The sequence below is a fragment of the Acipenser ruthenus genome, chromosome 17 (assembly GCF_902713425.1).
Source record: "Acipenser ruthenus chromosome 17, fAciRut3.2 maternal haplotype, whole genome shotgun sequence".
In the NCBI taxonomy this organism is placed as follows: domain Eukaryota; kingdom Metazoa; phylum Chordata; class Actinopteri; order Acipenseriformes; family Acipenseridae; genus Acipenser; species Acipenser ruthenus.
Genome location: NC_081205.1, coordinates 4,430,265 through 4,446,965, shown reverse-complemented (window position 1 = coordinate 4,446,965; position 16,701 = coordinate 4,430,265). Strand labels below are relative to the sequence as shown.

General features: G+C 37.8%; 1 long non-coding RNA gene across 1 annotated transcript in view; it reads left to right on the top strand.

Annotated features, from left to right (window-relative positions):
• Positions 1 to 317: 317 nt before the first annotated feature.
• The window catches only part of LOC131697920 (uncharacterized), a 35,126-nt gene continuing 18,742 nt past the window's right edge, over positions 318 to 16,701 (top strand). Inside the window, exon 1 of the long non-coding RNA XR_009307547.1 lies at positions 318 to 486. This is a non-coding gene — a long non-coding RNA (uncharacterized LOC131697920). The remainder of the gene's footprint in view (positions 487 to 16,701) is intronic.

Genomic DNA, 16,701 nt, shown 5'->3' with positions numbered 1-16,701 from the left:
GGTTTTCAAACTTATAATTAAAGGATTATGCACATACTGTAGTTATGCAGTGTTATGTGGACTTCATGAAGTTGTCATGAATGCTGCTGTAAAGTGTCCAATTCAATTATAGCATTACCTAGAATATTCATGTTTATTTCACGTATGTAAAGGTGTGTGGTGCCCCGAAAGTTTTGTACATATTGAAGGTTACATTAAATTATAAGCTCACGTTAAAAAATATGAGCTGTGTCCTGTAACTTTTAACCAGGATAATAAAACACCAGATCCTTTATTACTTTGCGGATTATATTAATAACCTCCTTTTGCTGCAGGTAGCTGAAGAAACGTTCCTGTCTAAATTACACAGTGGCAGAATGGCAAGAACAGGAAATTTACTGCTGAAACTATCTTTAGGGAATGTAAACAAACTGGAAAGCCACAAGTGTTGGATTTCAAGGAAGCACAGTGAACACGAAGGGTAAATCGCATAGGACTGCATTAAAGGTATAGTATCTTAGTTTTAGTTTAACATTGAACATGACTGTGGGACACTGTTTATAGTTCCCTTTTAATGAGTAGGCTACAGTATGTTATACAACTAGTGTGCTGTTTTTAAAACTTTTCTGAGACACATTTTAAAATCTACCTTGCATTCATTCAAATCCAGTGACAGAATGACAGGGCAAATTGCACTGTTCCAAATGACTCTACGTTGCTGAGCAGATGCTTGGTTTAAGGAAAGTGATCGTCTGAATCAGCTGTTTTATTTAGGTTTCATCATGCTTGCTGTATTTATTTCACTCACGAGAATGACCTTAACCAACCTCTTCTGTGCTGTGCTCTTAATAGGTGAGGAGCTTCACAGACTTGTCTATTCAAAGTGAAATTTACTTGTCACGATAACAGGTTCTGCATGGTATTTACTTTATTGTAAGAAATATGGAAACTCGTGTCAGTGCCCCCTAGTATAAAATATTTGCAACCACTCATAATATACACCCTGGACATAACACAGCTTCATTTCAGATAGCATTTTTCTTTTCTCACATAACCTGCAATATAATGTAATATTATTTATATATGTGTGTCTGTGTTAAAGTCCCAAGTAATACCCTGAAAAAGAAGGAAGACACTTACTACCAGCAAGGCACTGGCGGCACATGTGGTATTATTTTTACAGTCATTTCACGGTGTTGTTATAAAGTATTACTTTTGAGTCAACCCTCATCTGGGTGAGTAGTTAAACTGAAAGGTGATCCCTCTTCGCACTGTGGCTCAAATGGCTGTCCAATTAGCGGGATGATTAGGGCCAGCTAATATCAACACAGGCACTCTTGTGTCAATTTGACAGTTACATCAGTGGGCAAGTACTGGCTGGCTTCCTGAGGGCTGCTGGAGAAGGAGGAGGGCCGGTAGTGTACTAGGCCTCGAACCATCCTCTATCCTTCCTCACTATCAGGAAGAAAACACTCACAACTTTATTAATTCATTTCCTTGCTAACCTCATTCTAATCAAACCCCAAAGTTGTCCAAGGGGTTCAGTGAACACAGTAGTCGATGAAAAGACATCTAGTGGGTCAATCCATTTCTTTGCCCTGTAAAGTAGAGCTGGTATCCTCATGATTACGCTCAGTGTTCGGCACTGTCTACAGCTAATCCAATGGGCTTAAAAAACATTGGCCACCTTGTTGGGAATTGAGAAACCCTTGCAAGGTTTTATTTTAATAGTTTATATTAACAAAATTCTCTGCTGTGATAGATTTCTAGTTTTGCTTTTTACCATTCAAACTTAAAAGATGTTTTGTAATGGTGCGTCCCACTGCTCTCCTTAACATTTTCATGCCCTGAAGATAACGGAAGTGGATTCTTGCTGTTTAAAACCGAGAATTGATTCCTAATGCCCCACAATGACTTGCAAATGTTTGTTTTTCATCGTTTTCTTGGAGATATTTTTTACACACACTGTGAGACGGCTTTTGCCCTTCTGCTGGGCAGACGGTGTCTGTAAGATCTTTATTTTCTCTTCAAAGAGCTGAACAAAGAAATAACAATGGTGGAATGTCCAGGAAGCAGTTTGCTAAAATAAACTATAGCAGATGTTTGAGAAAGAATTTAACGTATTCTGTTATGCTCTTGGGAATTGAAGAAGCAAGGAAATTGCAGATTCAAAAAAAAAAAAAAAAAAAAATGCTGTGCAATGACATGTGTTAAAGTTTGTCTGAGGCAGACAGGTTGCAGACAACTTTTTTGCCCAACAGGATCAATTTTTAATGGACATGAAATGTCATTTTACGCACCAGAAAACCGCCCATAGGAGACGCGGCTGCAGTAATCTGAGGATGTTTGCCCCCGTTGTGTTGTCAATGCATCTACCAAGGCTTGACATACATCACGCATTCAGTACTGAGGCACAGCAACTGCTCCCCATGCTATTCGTCCTGGGAGCTGTTAGAGCTCAGATTAAGGCATTTCTAGCATCTACACTCGTAACTCTTGAGCTTTGACTGAAGCAGCCTGACATTCCACTCAGTCATGTTAATGGGGTTTTGAGGACTGACACCTTATCTTTCTCTTAACTTTGCACATATAATGGGTGTTCATGGATGCCACAGCCCTGTTTACGGAGATTGATGAAAACTGGAGACTTTTTTTTAAAATTATGAAAGTGTTTTTATGAACCCATGAGTTCTGTTGCTCCAATGTTGTGTTTTACTTCCTAACTTCACCACCTGTAGCTGTGGACTGATAAGCTGACTGCCCAGTCTTTCGATTCCTCAGTCCAGTCATGTGCTGCTTTGACTTCTCAAACCCAGTTGGGTATATTCAATATGGAGCAAACCGTGAGATCCAGTCACAAAATAGTGTGTCATTTTGGAATAGGTCATTTGACAGTCCAGAACAAACTAGTCAGACCAACAATATTGCTTTTTGCTGTACTTCACTACCTTTTTTGTACTACTCGCTATCAGCAAATGCAGTAGATATTTTACTTTACAGAATCATAGGTGCCTGTACCTATACCAATTTAAACAAACAAAACAAGGCTCACACTAGGGTAAAGCTAGACATGCCAGTCCATAAACACAATCCAGACACACTGAGATTTATCCAGGGCTGCCGCTCTAGAAATTTATTTTCTCTACACCCTCGAGAAATGGGCTGTCCATATGGAAAAGATGAATACCCTGAATATACACTACCGGTCAAAAGTTTTAGAACACCTCAATTTTTCCAGTTTTTATTGAAATTTACGCAGTTTAATGTCTCAATGTACTCTGAAATTAAAGCATAGAACAAATAAACAATTGGAGATGAAAAAGAAATCATGGAATTGAATCTAAATTTTTGACTCATCAAAGTAGCCACCTTTTGCAGATATAACAGCCGAACACACTTGTGGCATTCTTTCTACAATGGAAATCAAATATTGTTCAGAAAGTTCTTCCCAACACTGTTGCAGAAGTTCCCACAAATGTGTTGCACTTGTAGGTTGCTTTGCTTTCACCCTTCTGTCCAGTTCATCCCAAACCAGCTCGATGGGGTTTAAGTCTGGAGACTGTGCTGGCCATTTCATGATTTGAAGCCTACCGTCTTGTTCTTTTCTTCTAAGGTAGTTCTGACATAGCCTGGAGGTATGTTTTGGGTCATTATCTTGCTGTAGGATGAACCCCTGACCAACTAGGCGTATACCAGAGGGTATTGCATGGCGCTGCAAAATGCTGTGGTAGCAGTTTTGGTTCAGGGTGCCACTCACTCTGTGCAAGTCGCCGACTCTGGATCCAGCAAAAGAGCCCCAGACCATCACGCTTCCTCCTCCATGTTTGACAGTTGGTGTCACACACCGAGGAACCATCCTTTCGCCTACTCGACGGCGTACAAAAACCCTGTGTGATGAACCGAAGATTTCAAATTTTGATTCATCGGTCCATAAGACCTTCTTCCAGTCTTCAGTAGTCCACTGGCGGTGCTTCATGGCCCAGGCAAGCCTGTAAGTAACCAACAAAAGTTGGGACACCTGTAGGAATTGTTAGCATCAACTTTCAAGGCTTAATTTACTTCCATTGCTGCAGAACAGCTGTAAGTTGTTAACCCATTACTTGTTCCCTGAAAAAGGCCTTTGTGTATAACTCTGAAATGCACATTATTTTTCAGTTTTTGGTAACCTAAACTTTTTTTTTTCACCTCTGGCAGTTTACCGCTTACCTTTGTACCATTTCAGGTTATTCACTGGACTTGAACTGCTTAAATTTCAGTAAAAACTGGAAAAATGGGGGTGTTCTAAAACTTTTGACCGGTATTGTAGTTTTAATAATTGTGTCAGATACACATTTCAGTTATAGCTAGATCTCCGTTTCAAGAATGTATAAACTAGACAAATTCATTTTTCTGCTGAAGAATATTTTTATAATATTTGTTTGGAAAATAACCACCATTAAGGAACTATGCCGCCTTAGTACCTATTAAATAAACAGTCTGGTTGTATATTCACAATATATTTTTCAATAAAAGGCAAGTTTTGGATTTCATCTCTAGTTCTTTGTTGTCCAGTAAATAGGCCTGTGTTATTGTTATCGACCAATAAAAACGAGTGAAAAGGTATTGACCTTTGACCTGATTAAGATATTGCTGCTGTCCCCCCCCCCAGGGGAGAGACACTTATTAACAGTACTACATACAATACAAATACTATGAAAATGCTTTGTAAGTGAATGGTTTAAAAATGTGAATAGTGGTATTATGATCTACCACTGCTTAGATCATTAAAATAGACACTGAAGCGTTGATTACTTTTTATATCAACTTCAGCAATGACTAATAAAAAAAAAAAAAGTTTTTACAAAAATATACTTTTACCTGTGCAAGTTAAGCCCTGTCTCGTGTCTAGACTACCCCCCAAAACGAAATATTTTCAGTGTCCTTAAGTCTCTTGTTTTCCCTTCATGGTACATTTGCTATACAGAGTGGCTTCTTCCTGGCAAGTGGCATTGACTAAGGTCGCTCCTTTCAGAATGTTTATAAGATGCTAATTCTGAAGTCTCTTTTCCTGTTACCATCCCACAATCCCCTTGGATTTTGTTCTGAATAAATAAACTGCCTGTAAGATTGCAGGCTACTGGTAGTCTTTAAAAATGTGTCAGATTCTTTCTCAAGATCATTGGTATGACATGAAGAAAGCTAGGGCAGGTCTATCAGGTGCTTGCAAAGCTTTCGCAATAACAATGACAAGATTACACAAATTAATCTGTAAGTACTGTATTTACTATGTATGATATTTTTGCAGATGTGGCACAATGTTGAAATGTCATAATCTCTTGACATTTTGGAATGAGGAAATTTAATTAAAGATTGGGAATTAGCAGCCCACAGCCAACAGGGAAGGTAGCTCAATAGCTTGTCACCTGTTATAGTGGAAAATGGTTAAATCCCAGTATTGGAACAGCAGAACTCAGGTTCAGAATGATTGCAAACAACATAACAAGGAAAGATAACTTTTCTGAAATGTCTTTGCCATTAAGCAAATTGAACTGGGTCTCCAGTGACACAGAGCAGTCAAATCTGCTCTCCTCGAGTCAGCAAGGCTTATGTATCCAGGTTTTAAATGCAGCTTCAGCCCTCAGCATACTGCATCATTGTGGGTTGAGAAGGTTTGCTTTTCAGGTAATCACAGCTGGTAAACAGGACACAAACAGTAAGTGTTATCTCAGTTGTGCTATCTTGGGTAAATTTAATATACAGTGCAAACCACGCCAGGCGTTTCACAGCGATCCGAACGATTGAGAAGGAGAGCACGCCCAACTTAGCTCATGATACCCCATGCTGCTAGTTTAAATAGTTAGTCATCATGGTTCAATTCCTATTCTACAGCAGATGCTTTATTGCTAAACATCAAATCAGGAGCTAAAGTCATACCTTGCTTCCAGTCAACATACTGCCTCATTCAGCCTCTTCCCTGAGCTACCCTCTTTCCCAATGTCAATAGAGGTTTTCAAAGCATTAAACACATCCTAAAAGCATTAGAATGAGATCCAGGACGCCCGCTGCTAAATGGAATAACTAATAGTTCTAACTCGCTCTGTAAAAAGAAACAAAAAAAAAAAAAACCTCTGAACTGAGTGTGCAGGTAGCTGCTGGTTGCCCTGAGATTTGTATTAGTTTTACCCATGCACATTTCCTGGTGCCAACTTTTCTTCTTTAAAAAAAAAAAAAAAAAAAAAAGTGTGTTTATCGTCATGGTATTCAGGTCCCATGCTGAGTCTTAGGACTGAAAATGTCTGCGGTTTGCGTTAGCTGGCTTGGAAAGAGCTCACTGGGGCTTGTGGCAGTTTTTAAGGTACCGTCTTGCTTTGGCCACCGATATATATCGTTTGCTTAGAAAGAGTTTAAATTTAATTTGCCACATTAACTGCCCAGTTCTGTGAAAGGTCAAGATCGAATCCTCGCTGGCAGACAATGTGTCTGGCACTCCCCCCAAGCTTTCTGTTTTCTGCGAATTTAACAAGCTTGTAATTATTGCCTGATCATTAATGTAGATAAGAAACAACAGAGCACAAAGCACCACTTAATACATGGCCATAATGAGAAACTTCTCCCATTACCAGTACTGCTTCCAGTGTTAGCCATCTTTTAAAGGACCTTTCTCATGAAACTGAGAGGGAGAAAATATGTTTGTTAGATTTTCATAAAACAGTGCTAACAAAACTAACTTCCAATCTTGACTTGAAGATCACCCAATCTTACCAGAGGCTGAAAGAATTTAGTTTGGTTGCTCTGTTTATTCAGAAGTCTTCATTATGAAGAGCTTGTGAGATTAAAAGATGTCGCATGGAAAGAAAAAAAAAACTTCCGTAAAACGGACAATGTATTAACCCTCAAAAGAGCTATTAGACACTTAAGCAGGTCTGTAAATACAGCTGGCAAAATCTGTTAGTCAGGGGTTAACATAATTTGCTGTTACAGAATACTAAACATAGAATTTACTGCACTTGTACAGGTTTGCAGGCATTTAAAAAAAAAAAAAAATAGTAACATACATTTTTCCTCAAGTGAATGTCAAAATAACAACCTCTAAGACCCAGTGCATCATCTACCCCAAATGTAATCCCTGCTTGGCTGATGTTCTTGGACGCCTTCAAATGCTGAAAATAATGTACGACCCTGTGAACTAACGCAACACCGTAAGAGCCTAAAACAAGCTTAACGATACAGAGAGGACAATATATAAATACCATGACGGAGGGCGAGGTGGCCAGTGACATGCCTTACTAACTTTAATAGCTCGCTTTATTGGGGCACATGGTAAGGGTCTGAACTCTAAACTGCAATACAATATCCGTCTCAAACTAAAAGGACACTATAAAGTCACTGGGCCTCTATGAGCTGTTTTAGAATCGTAATGTTCAACACAGCCCTACAGATACACTGGATGATGAGCAATAACGTTTTAGGACTACATCGGTTATAGGGTTGTAGCTGCCATCTATACTGTATAATCTAGCAAGTACATAGGTGCATTATCTTATACTTGTAGACCCTGTTTGCTGTGAAATGCAGATTTGTTTTCATATATTAGCCAGTGCCCCCATGCACGACGACAAGTACAAGAGGTGAGGGATAATATGTTTGCAATATAATATTGTCAGGATTCATTGAATGGTTTTAGCATTAACTCAGAATGTGTGTGGCATGTATATGTAAGCACACATGAGTGTATGTGGATGCATATGCATCAGTTTAGGGACTTAAAACAAGCATGTATGAATTAATAGAACTAAGATTTCACAATAATATAACATTACTTTTGTTTTTAGTGTTGTTCTATTATTTTAATATTGTATTTGTTATTAAGGCTTTGGGTGAGCAGTTAAAAATAGCTTTGTAAGAATGCAATTGGTTTAAACAAGACATTAAAAAATAAATATAATTAATTGTAATAATTTCCCAGTGTAAAATATATTATACCAAAACAATTTCAACTTCTCGACAGAATAGTAATACAAGCAAAACCTCAATCTGAGAGGAGCAGGATCATTTCCCCTGACGGACAGCCCAGGGGCCTGTATTACTGTTCACTCGCTGAAAGGTGTGAGCAGAACTGTGCACAACGGTTAGCAAGGCTCACCTCCAGGAGTTACAGCGCTGATGGATGCAGAGAAAGTTTATTTAATACGTCATCACCTTCTATCTCTTCTATTGGCCTATGTAAGATAAAATAGGCTATATTATGTTACCTTGAAAATAATACTATTTTAAGGTGAAATGTCCCTAATGTTAACAAAACTAGTATTCATAAATATGTGTAAACGGATGATTACATTGTGTATATACTGAAAATGCACTAGAGACATCGATTAGCATGTATCTTTATCAATTTACAAGTAGTGCTAGTGTCTTATATTTTACAAAAGGGGCAACACGCCATATTCACAAGACTGAATTCTTATATATATTTTTTTTTATTAAAAGAACAGTTCTTTTTTTGTGTATAGGGCCCCACGTTTCCCTAGGGGTTATACATTAAGCATGATTCATTATATATGATTCTATTTACAAAGTAAAAGCACATTACGCAGTAAATGCACTTTGCATGTTATACGTGGGTGCCTGTTATTTGTGTAACATTACGGTTCACACCTTTCAGAGTCTGACACCTTGGCAGATTCACTGCAGATCCACTTCCTCCCTCCCTATCTGACACTGTGATAGATTCAGTACTCCTCTGTCACTTTAGTACACATCCCCCTCCACAGCCCATACAAAACGAGACCTCTGTGCTTTGGGATTCAATAAATCTGTTACCACATCTCTCCGATAATATTTTTCCAGGATGTTTAGTAGAACAGAACAGCAAAAGGAATTGCAGTAGCACGATAGGCTTAAGCAAATATTCATCTTAGTTGATTTTCCAGAAACGTAAGGACTGTATCAAACATTAACCCTACAAAGAGCACTGTTTTCTCGGATAACAAAGAGGTTAAGATGTTGTGGAAATTAAAACAAATACAATCAAGAATTTAAACACCCAAAACAGAGCTATGGGCTTCCTAGAAATGTTTGAATAATTTGAGTTGGGCCGTTGGAGGACATGCTATGTTGTAGTTTATCTGGGTCGCTTCACGACTTGTCTGACAAATATATCCGTAAATAGAAATGTATGCTTTATTTTATTGGATGCTATTTTAAATTTTCGTTCTGTGAGACCTGTAAAGACAGATTATTAACCTAGCTATGACAAATCTTGACAGCTTATTTAAACCAGGGTACCTCATTATAAATATGTTTACATTTTATCCAGTTAATTATGACAAATGGACCGGAAAGGTTCAGTACAAGCTACAAAATGAACATTTACCTATCTTTAAAACACAGGAATAGGTTGGAAGATTACAGTACAAAACAATGCAAGGAAGATTGAAGGCATTGAGGACGACTTCTAGTATTTTACTATGTTTCTTTTAGCATTACTAAATAGCCTTCCATTGAGTGCTTTGTAGTTACAGATGAATGCTAGAATCTTGATAACATACCCTTTGCAATCACAACACGGTTACACCTTCATTAATCACTATGGCCAGACTCTTGTGTAAGTAAACCTAATTCTATGTGTGCGTTTTTCCTGACACACACAATAAATCTAACCCTGAACAGAAAAGGTATGGAATGACAGTGACAGATGGATGGGGCTTTATTATTATTATTATTATTATTATTATTATTATTATTATTTATTTCTTAGCAGATGCCCTTATCCAGGGCGACTTACAATTGTTACAAGATATCACATTATTTTTACATACAATTATCTATTTATACAGATGGGTTTTTACTGGAGCAATCTAGGTAAAGTACCTTGCTCAATGGTACAGCAGCAGTGTCCCCCACCTGGGATTGAACCCACGACCCTCCCGTCAAGAGTCCAGAGCCCTAACCTCTACTCCACACTGCTGCTTTAGGAGGAACGAGCCTTCATGTTCAACAGCAATTCAGCAGTAGCGATTTTTCATGGGGGATATATGGTGTAAATGAAGATAGATCCCCATTCTCCAGGTTTAGTAAACAAAAACACTGTCTGACAACTTGTTCAAGTATATACTCATTGCTGTAAATTTGAATACAAATCTCAAGCCCCACACAGATCCGCACACTGAAGAGAAGAAAGTGCTGCAATGCCAAAGTTGAGTGAAAACCAACAGGTCACTTTTATTTACATAACAGGCTAAGACAGTTGACGAACTGTGCAGAAAGAACAAAGTTCAAATGTTTCTGTCAGTGTTTGACCATCATCAGTGCTACCAGAATAAAAAAAACATTCACATATTTAAGCAATTAGCTTAATCAGTTAACACTGGAACCGCCGGATTTTCGAACTACCTAGAACTGCCACATGGGTCACTTTGACCAATACATTTTTAAACTGCTTCGTTATGAAAATTAAAGACATACTATCGGATACAACTGAAAAGTTTTATTCATGAGCATCATATCTAACATTTGCATCGCAGAAATACTGCGTTTAAATGGAAAATTAAACATAAAAGGCTTTATTTTCAAAATGAGTGCGTATACAGCACAACTACAAACTGAAAAAATATAATAAAATAAACATTTCAAAAGAAATGGATATGTACGTATACGTATACCTGTTTACAGGTGTAAACGGGTACATGTACATACAAAACTGTAAAAATAATTTTCTAATACTACATAAAAAGAAAATATAACACTACTTCCTGTATGACGGCTGCATTGTACTCTATGGAGCATATGCGTCTGCCTCCTGGCTCTGTGACTGCATCCAGGAGCTGTGTTGTAAACACAGACGCAGTTCCTTTGAACGCTATTGTGTAAACTGGTACATACAAACCTGTAAAACCAAAATATTTTTTTCTAACAGTAACATAAAAAAAAAATGTATAAAATATGTTTCATATTAGGCACATAAGTTGTTATCCTACCTGTCATTTCAGTTTTCTGTGTGCAGCTTGCTGTATTCCAATCAAAATGACTACTTTCAAGATTAAATATTTCCTTCTGATCTATTCCCAGTTGCATTTCTGGAACAAAACGAAGGATTGATGTCTCCCAGGTACATTGAGAAACAAAGCAACTAGGCTTTCACTGAGTTGGCATCTTGGTGCAATTGTACAAATCCACAATCATAGTAATCTCTGTCTCGTAGTCAGTCTACAAACAAAGAAAGGCTTGAAATAAAAAAAATAAAAACGTGTGCTAGAGGAGGAGGGGCCTTGTCAGTTTGCTGCAATTACAAAAAAAAATAGACTCTTACGTTAAATTAAAAAAAAAAAAAGAAACATGTAATGCATGAGTCAAATTGACCCACATGGCGGTTCTAGGTAGAACTGTTTATAACTTTATCATTTTGGCAATTGTGACGATCAAACGCTGTCATATTTAATTCATATATTTAGGAAAAGTCAAAAACGGACGTACACATACGATTTACAACAGAAGAGCAAGTAACATTTAAAGTCCAAAATGGGTCAAATTGACCCGCATGGCAGTTCTAGTGTTAATGTGGCGTAAACCATGTGCAAATTAAATTAGAATAAAAATAAAATATTCCTGAAAAAATCCAAGGAAATATCCTCAAAAGTGGCAGCAATTGACCCGATGTGTAAATTAATAAGTACTTTATTGTCACTTTCATAGATGCTTATTAATGCAGTATCAATAATGTATTGATACTGCATTTTAGTGCAAATTATTAAATGTAGTAAGATAATTTACAAATGCTTAACAAACTTAAAAACAAAAAAAAAAAACTTAAAATTTTTGTGGAGTCACAACTCAGCAAAATTACGGTGCTGTGCTGTCTGGACATAAAGAGGTCCAAAGTTTGAGGGGCCAGAGAAGTCATACAATTGTTAGATACAGTAGCGTAGAGTCTAAATTAATGTACTGTTGTATTAAATTGCTTTGACATTCTAAGAACTTTAAGAATTGTGTGATTTTTAAATTATCCCATAACCACCCAGTGTGAAACATAGCCTATATTGCTATATGCTGTAATTGCTTAGTTTCTGTGTTTCTTGAACACATTTAAATGTCACGTCAGGCTGATAATAATCTACAAGGTTAAAGTTTAGATTTGCCTCTGTTAACTGTACGACTTGCCATTTCCTTTTGCTGAAGTACAACATTACCCTACTTGGTGGCTAATTCTGGCTATAAATCAACACCTTCAATGTCTTGGAGAAATCTGGAAATTTCTCTGTGTACATATGAAGATGGGACAGGGGAACACCTTGCTGATCACTAAAAGCAGTACATTTTTAGTGATCACCAAGCCCACCTAAATAAGCCATTTGCAGTGTCCCTATAGCGAGAAGCGAAACTCCCCCTGTTCCAGTTTGGAGTTTGTTAAATATCTTCCTGGCAAGTAGATCCTGGCAAACTGTCTAGTTATCTGTGATTTGTACCTGCAAACAAAGGTAAATTAACTTGACTGGGGAATTGGAGCTGTGTGCTAAAGCCATCAGCACATGATGTCATACCTAAATGCGCTCGCTTTTAGGAGTTCAAGAGGAAACAAAGTGGTTATTTTTATAAAAAGCTATTTCCAGTTTTTATAATGTAAATAAAATGAGATGTAGGTTAGCAGCGGGTCAGGCCATATGAAAGTCACAGAGAATATTCAACCTGGGCAGAGTGCAGGAGCTCTTTAAACTCTAGCAGCACAGGATTAAACAGGGTGGGGATGCGCTAAACATCTGATTTTAAGACAATAATGTGGAACATGCAAGGATAATAGACAGTGGTGTAGTCGAGCTGGAATGTGCCGGAATGCTGTTCCGGTTCTATTTTCTATATAATAGGCAGCTGTGATGCAGTTGAGCCGGGACTCGCATAATAGGCAAGCTAAATCACATGATTCATGTCAGACTCGATCAGCAGTCCTCTTGATGCAATGAAAAGAGCATTAGGAACTACTTCTACATACAAAATATAAACGAATGCTTTATTTCATATTTTCATAGTCGTCATCATCACGTGACATATTCTATTCAGATCCATATGAAGATCCCTTATTCCAGCCTTAATTCGGATGAACTGCCGTTTTGACTTGTTGATTGAAGTGTTTTAGTGGTTGTTGCATTACGGCAATTCGTCTGCTTTGTGTTGACTTTGACTAGCACTGACCCATCTACTGTGACCTTACTCGGTGACTGACCTAGTGATACTCTCTAGGTTCCCTTTGTTTACACATAGTTTGTTTGGACGGTCTGATTTACATATGTCTGTTGACAGGTTCACATTGATTAGGACTGAGCTGGGCTCTAAATCCATCAGTCCTTCCTTATCAGCACCCTGCATTGTTTGTTATTGTATCCATTTGCAGCGCTGGCAGTGACCCTAAGAGTGGGTTGACCACTTGATCTGAGATGGCTGAAGCTAGCTAGAATGTACAGCAATATATAAAAAAAAAAAAGTCTGTGTCCAATTTAAGAATAAAACTCAATCCAGTATCGACAAAACCAAGCACTTTGGTGACCTGTTGCTCACAATGATTGATGACTTTTTAAACTGCCTTTGACCTCATGGCAGCTGATTTGAATTCAGCAAAGACAGCTAGTAGTGATAACAAGTGAAGCATTTTGATATGGCGGCTGTTGGGTGACCACGGTAGGTGAAATGAGTTCTGGAGGTCTATTGTCATTTCCTAGTGCCCATATCAAAAAGAAAAACACCACCATAATTGACAGCGATGGAAACATTGGCTGTTTTGGCCTCTAGAACAGCCAAGAACTGCACAGACATGGAGAGTGAACTTCCATCCAGGAGAGTGGTCCTTCCATAGATGGGTTGAGGCACACTGATGAAGCTTTTCCACCCCACATGGATAAATGCATTGAAAATACATATATAAAATTGGGTAAAACAAAAAGTTTGTTTAGAAAGCAGCAACAATACACTTTGCAAAACCCTCACTGTTGAGAAACATTTACTCTATGAGACAGTGTTGGATTTGATCCCAGTGATTCGTCAGCTCGGAATGAAACAGTTAAATCCCTCCGTGATCTACCAGTTTCACAGTCCCGGATACCGCCTGTCTGCCTGAATGACTGATAAGCCGAAGGAATTAGCAAGTATGTAAAATTGTTCTTGCCTTGAATCCTGGTCTGTTTGTTCATGATGCTGACCTAGGCTGTGTGGTCCAGTGGTTAAAGAAAAGGGCTTGTAACCAGGAGGTCCCCGGTTCAAATCCCACCTCAGCCACTGACTCATTGTGTGACCCTGAGCAAGTCACTTAACCTCCTTGTGCTCCGTGTTTCGGGTGAGACGTAGTTGTAAGTGACTCACACACCCTAGTCTCTGAGTCGCCTTGGATAAAGGCGTCTGCTAAATAGACAAATAATAATATCACCTCACACACACACACATACGCCTGTATAATGTACTGGAAACTCATAGGGAAGTTGTAAAGCAATCTATATAGTAATTTCCTGATCTACCAATAACCTACACAGAGATGATACAGTATGTACTGTTAACATCAAATCAAATCATACTATTATAATACATCTTTTCTATAATTTACTATATATATGCATATATATGCATGTACTGTAGATATGTATAACCAAAATAATAATAATTAAACAGGTGGAGACCCTATTTGCAGCACTCGATAGGCTGTTTGTTAGAAGCATTAAACATGGAGAAGCTGGCTTTCCTTTTGGTATGAGACGATGACCTTTTAGCCACAAGTGAACTGGAGAAAGAAAGAAGGTCTGGGTCTCTGACAGTCTGGTCCAAAACTGCACACATGGGAAACCTTACTGCTCATTAAGTAACAGTCCATTGGTGAATAATAGGAACTGATGAAAACACTAAACACAGTTTCTGAACAATAGATGTGTATCAACTGTATGGATCTTTAATAATTTACCCTGATTTATTAACTAAACCGAAACATGCTGATAAACACTTTGAGAAATGCTTGTCAGGCTCATTTTGATTTGGTGTACAAATATACTTGTAAAAAACATTAGTGTTTCATTGTGCTCCCAATGCAGTCATGAATACCATTAGTTAGGTTCAGCTCCTTTCTATATTTACATATATGCAAGCTTACTGCAATATATCGTGGCAAAAACTTACAAAGACACAGGCAAGCTTAGTAAAGATCAGAGAAGTTCAGTAAGGGTGAATTAAAAAAATAACAGTAGTAGGCGATGGCAGATGCACATAATGAGCATGGGAAGCTACAACATTACCATGCAAATTTGCGATGCTAAACTTTTTTTGATACCTTGGATCTTTGAGCTGGACTGAGTTTGACCTTTTAACACTCCTCCCCTCCCCCTGCCCAGTTGTGAAAAAGAAGTAAGCCACTAAACTGGCTACATCTCCCCTTTACAGTTCAGGTCTGTACTCGTTCCTTTTATGCGTTTAATCTGTATTTCCTGTTTATTATTGAATGCCCCTAGAATGAATGAAAGAATGTTCCAAATTATCTGTAGCACTAGCTGATCTACCCAGCTGCCTGTAGCTCTCATAATTCAGCCATTAGCCATGGCCTGGCCCAGCGCCCAAAGTACCAGCTGTGCCGATTGAGAGGCCAGATATCTGATGGCTCCTGAATACTAATTGTCAGCTGTGTTTCACTCCCCTTGTCTCTTCTTCTTGAATATTTTTTGTTAGAGGGTGCTTCTTATACTACAGAAAGTCAACACTGTTACTATTATTTCTACGATCAATATTGCTGATCTAAACAAAAGTGTATTTAAATACAGCCCGGGGAAATAATTACAATGCTGTATATTTCTTTGTATATCTCTCAATAATCTCTTGATTTGTATACAAACATTTTTAACCCATGTGCCTATCTGTTATGTGTGTGTGTGTGTGTGTGTGTGTGTATATATATATATATATATATATATATATATATATATATATATATATATATATATATATATATATATATATATTGGAACTGTAAAATGTATGCTTTAATTGACAACATTTTAGAGATTACTCATAGTTCATTGGATGTTTTTAAGAATGCCAGCAACAGTTTTCAGCAGTAAATTCAAGGTTCATTCTGCATACATCTTCCGAAGAGAAAATCGCACAAACCTTTTCTTGGTGACACACCGTTACGGGTAGCACGTGATTATTACGCGATTATGAGGTCTCTTTGTATGTGCATGGGCTGGTGCAACACCCTGTAGTATTGTGTGCTGTATAAATATGCTAATTCATCTTTCAAATTCCTATTGTGGCTCTCCTTTAGACTTCATTTTAAATGGTGGTAGCAGTTTTAACAGTAGTTGCCAGTCTGGGCCCAAAAGTTCTTCCTGCTGTATTTTGGGATGACATTTATACACTGCACTGTACTGTATGCAGTAACATCTGGTGCAAGTGTTGGAACATTTATTTTGTGTAGTAACGATTTGATCATGTATTAGGCATGTATTTTGTTGTTGGGTTATACTGTGTAAACAAATGCATTGTTTTCCCGGTCTTGAGGAACAGTCAGTACATCTCATTGGTGCAGCTTTTTTTGTTTGTTTGTTTAGGATATAAAACATATTCTGAGTGTCATGTGTGTTGAATACAACTAAACAGAGGAAACTGCTTTGAGAAACTCCATTGAAACAGGTGACAAAAGTCTTAACATGAAACAGTCAGCCCACGCTTCACATTCACGTAAACATCCCTGATGAGTCATGGTTTGGCTCTAACTGATTGTAA